Genomic DNA, 5,181 nt, shown 5'->3' on the forward strand with positions numbered 1-5,181 from the left:
TGATGGACCTCAACAGAGTTCTCCTTCACTCTCTGGACAGCCCTTTCTCCTACAACATGCAAACAGTATGTCAGACACGTGTATAATTAAATAACAATATAGTGGACTGTAATTGAGCATCTCTGTATTTTGTAATTTTGGTTTATAACTGGCTACTCAGATATCATGACTGAATATTTTAAATAGAACCCTACAAATTGCTTCTTGGATAAACCTAAGCATGCGACTTATTATGTAAACTGTCATTGTTCAGCACACCCACCACCAAACGCTGACACAACTAAAGCTCTTTTGCCCGAATGTCACTGATCACAAAAAAGTTGCATAAAAAATAGTTTAACCAAGGAGGCATCAGAATACTGAATGAATGAATATATTCAGCATATATTGTTTGTTCATTTGACCAGCCTCATTCACACTTAGATAGATAGACAAATGTGTCTCACTTTCAGACCATATGAATTCCTGTCCCAAGATCTTCTACAGGCTCTGAACACTTGACCATTCACTCACTTCTAGGAAAAACAGGCCTTTCATTCTGGCACAGTACAGTATGTGACATTGCATAGGATGGGACATCAAGTTGAATACTGTATACAATGAAAATGCAGGGGTGATTCTGAAACACCAAAAACCTTTAACCCTGTTGGAATTGTCCAGGGTCTGTTGGAGCAAACACAGCAATAGACAGAATGTTCTGGAATCTTTAACCCCATGAATGCTCAGGCCTTGGGTTAAAAGACTCATTGGGAAGGCTGTAAATATGAGGTAATATCTGAGACAAACTGTCATTTCTTGTTCCCTGACACACTTTTGAGAGACAAACTGGGCAGCGGGAGGGGTATTGCACTCTCTCACTTCTGTTGCCTTATCAAATCCAAGCTCCAAGAACCAATCTGTAACATTTCTTGATAGTGATGTTGAAAATTCTTTTCCTTCTGTTGCTGAGGAATCAACTTGCACTTGAGATTAAATTTCAAAACTATGAACACCAGCAGCATAAGACAGTGACACTAGCTATGGAGCTGCATTTAGGCCACTCAGACACCCCCTGAGTCGTGCAGACAGAGAGTAACAAACGAACAGGGGCAACAGTACTCCTGCATAAACTGTTTCAGGACCCTATGGACAAAATATATTAATATTTAACAAATTGCCCTCACACACCTGCGTCTCACTTCATGTGCAGTATTGTGCAAAAGTTTAGTTTGGGGACTAAAAACATCTTCCTTTAAGATACTGACCGCTCTCACAGATAGTCCCACTCTATCTGTGCCTGCGCTGCTGGAATTAACTAAACTCTCCATTGCGTACAGTGCGTTGAATTCCCAGGAAAGGAGAAGAAAGAAAGTAGCTAGACTATCAAGAAGAGTCTAATATTAAGCCTTCCCACAATAGCCCAATTGAGGACAGTATAATACTAACAAACAAAGCATCCAAGAGCAAACCGTGAAAGAAAGTCATCAATTCTCTTCCCTGCTGAGTCTATAGTTTCACCCTTGTAACATACAAGCCAAATCAAGCGGAGGAGAATATCTGGACACAGGAAGATTGGGGAGAGTCCAGAAGGAGGGTAATCTTGTCTGAAGTTTGCACATGCAGAGTTATTTAAAGCAACCAACATTTTGATGTAGTTGTCCTTCCATTTCTTCCTGAACAGATCCTAAAGCATGCCTGCCATTCTAACACTAGGAAATTTCACCCACCATTGAAATGTAGAAAACGGGATGAAAACATGGCAAGCTGTCCTGCCAGTAAATGCTAAAAACAAGTGTCATTGAACTTTTTACCTTTGGAACTGCAAAGGGATTTAGAGAAGCAGACAGAGTCAAATTTGGCCAGACAATGACTGAGCAGTGAAACAGGACATATCCCTCAGAAATGCTATGTCAGGACCCAAACCTAATGTAGAAAATATTTTCATGAAGCAGCAAGCAGGCTTTGTTAGAAGTAAGGGCCCAAGCCACACATTTAGCATCAGAATGTCTAACCACCACAATTCTGAGGTGTGCAGTTGTGGGCTTGGAGTTTTATCCATGATGGAAAGAGAGGCAGTTGCACACTTCAGATCCACATCTGGATCCAGCTTTACTACCTCCCATATTTGCAGTGCCTCATGATCATCAGTTCTTTCCCCTTTTGTGGTTTTACAGAGCTCCGCCTGCTAAAGGCACACACAACTTTATTCAATGGAAATGATCACTCTGGCTTCTCTTTGCTGCAGGTGCTATGTGGAGGGCATTGGGTGTCTTCCTTGGCTTCCAGCTGCTGGCAGGTAAGAAACTGTCTCTGATAAATTTTTTGACTCCAGGATGGTACAGCTTTACTTTAGCATCTGAGATGAGAAGCAGAATGTGGGGAGGAGGGCCTTTGCTACAGATGTTGGAATCTTCACAGGAGAAGGCTCCAGTACTGTGGACCATACTGACAAGAACGTGTGAAGGGACAAAGGGAGGAAACCTTTGCTAGATGAGTGGTGAAAGCAGGGAAGGATGCAGAGAAGCTGCTTCCAGAAGGCAGGAACTGCGCAGGAGTGGGCTTATGTACCAACTGTGGTAAGGCTGTGTGAAGAGACTGAGGTCAGGTCATTGATAGAAGTGAAGAGGAAGCAGAACAAACACTAGGTCAGTGATGTGATCAGACCAGTCTGTGTTAGGGTTGAAAAAAAAGGCAGGACTTTTGGAATTGTAGCCTGAAATGCACATAGACCAGGTGAAGTGTGTTCCATCCTCCATGGCCCTCATTCACCCTGTCTCCTCCACTCTCCTTTGCAGGTCTTTGCAGTGGGGTGATGGTGACTCAGAAGGAGAAGTTTATAGCCATCCAGAATGGCAACGAGGCAAGAATCCCATGTGAACATGATGACAAATCTTACATTACTGTCCTGTGGTATCAGCAGAAGGCTGCAGAAAGGCAGCTGCAGTTAGTAGCCACCTCCACAGGTGTGAATTCATCAGAAATAGAAAAAGAGTTACAAACCAGATACAGTGTGGTACGGCCAGCAATTCTAAACACCTCCCTGACAATCAACCCGGGGATGGTTGAAGACACTGCAGTGTATTTCTGTGCAGCTAGCAAAGCACAGTGAAAGCTTCACTTCTCACAGATGTGCAATAACCCACCAGTGCTGCTCGTCCCTTGCAACACACACACACCTCAGGCCCAGCCACACAGAGAAATGGTGTGAGAGGTGACAGAGATGTCATTTAGCACTTAACAATGGAGAAGGGTACCTAGTCACCAGCCCTAGAAGCCAAACCCTTTAGTTAGCCAGAGGCAGTTGCACAGCAGTGCAAACTTCTTTTCCCCCCACACATACCCCCACATGAACGTGATGCTTAGTCGCTGCCCTGAGGGCATCACAGCTACAAAGGAGAGTGTTATTTGCCAGGGAGTCAGTGTAGTCCAATGGACAGGGACTCCAGACAGCTGGGCTCTGCTCCCACATCTACCACTGACTTGCCCTATGACCTTGGGCAGGTCACTTACCCTCCCTGTGCCGCCGATTCCCCTTATAAAACAGAATGAATGATGCTCACCTACCTTTGGAAAGTGCTTGGAGAGGAAATCTGATAAGTGTTCATTAGCAGTGATGGAGTAAATTCAGTCTATGGGACTCTGCTTTATGAACACCTGTCCCAGCTAGATTTGGGCTGAGAGCCATCAGATGGTTTCACACAGTCTGACAGACTGTAATGACTTGAGTCATGATTTATGTGGGTACAGGTAGGAACTGGTTAGCTAGAGGTGAAAGGTTCTGTAAACCATTCTCAACCTCTCTGTATTCAAGGATCTTTGCCCCAATATGTACCTGCCCTACAGAGCATCCACTGGTAGCTCCTCCACAGGGAAACAGCAGTGGAGCAACTTGCGTAGATTCCAGGAAATAAAAAACCCAAGAACAATGTAACTGGGCCTCTTGACTCATAAGTGTTGGAGAGCCTGGAGCTAGCCACCACTGGCTACTGAATTATCCACACCTGGGAGAACAGGTGATTTCCTTGTAAAGAGCAGCAGGACACTGCAGAGCATGGGGGGTGCTCAGGATGCTGTGGCAGAGACTGAGGAAAGGCTCCTGCAGGGAAGATCGTAAGATCAGGGCAGTTGCCCCAGCTAGGAGGGCTGGGAGTAGCCTGCTATGGCCAGAGGAGGACCCTGAAACCTGGGCAGTTTGGAGAAGTCTGAGGTCCAGCCAGACTGGGAGTGGTGATTAATATGGTGATCCTCCATCTCTAGGGAGTATGGCTGGGGACTCCCTACCAAGCACAGAGACATTGAACAGGGGTTGGGGTCTGCAGGGCCAGTGTGTACCCAGGGGACTGAATTAATTGGTCCCCAAGAGGGGAATGTTTGAAATTACCTTAGGGTTCGGGGTGTGGACTTTGTTTAAGAAGCCCCTGAAGCAGGGGAACCAGAGCCATGTGCCCAAGTCAGTCCTTTTGCTCCCTGCTCAGATGATCATTTAGGCCTGTCACTGTGAAGTCACCCCTGTATATATGTCACACAGACCCAGTGACTTGCAGGGGATCTGTCTCTTTGCAGGGAAACGAGATCACTGCTCCCAAGGGCAGGGAGGAAGGTGTGCAGGCCCCTCTGGCACAGCTGCTGCATCTGTGAGTGTAGGATCCTGGAGACAAACCACAAATGGATCCTGTCTATTGTCTCCAGGCGCAGGGGAGAAATCAGTCCTATAGAGCAGAGCTGTGTAAAACCCAATGCAAGGAAGTGTCCCTGCTCAGTGAGACAGAGATGGGGATGCACATACTTTGGTACATGGCCACTTGTCTCATGGTAGTACGTAAATCATTGGCTGAGTCATGAATCCCCATCACTGTGTTTATAGTACACGGCTCTATATGTCTCTCACAGAGCCATGTGTTTCACTCTCTCTGTAGCATGTATTTTACCTCTTTTTCTCACAGGATGCTCAGGTGTTCGGATCAATCAAGCCAGGAATCTGATCCTGTAGAAGGGACACTGATCCCAGCTCACATGTGAACTAACCTCTGGGAACAATTATATGTTCTGATACAGACAGACTCTAGGACAGGGCCTGGAGCTGCTTATTTTTTTCTATAACAAAGAACTAAGAGACAAAGGCAACGTTATTGATCGATTCCAAGCTGAAAGGCTGCAGACTGAGCTCCTTCACTTGGACATCTCACCCATGGAGCCAGAGGA

Source organism: Chelonoidis abingdonii, chromosome 1, assembly GCF_003597395.2.
Source record: "Chelonoidis abingdonii isolate Lonesome George chromosome 1, CheloAbing_2.0, whole genome shotgun sequence".
Lineage (NCBI taxonomy): Eukaryota > Metazoa > Chordata > Testudines > Testudinidae > Chelonoidis > Chelonoidis abingdonii.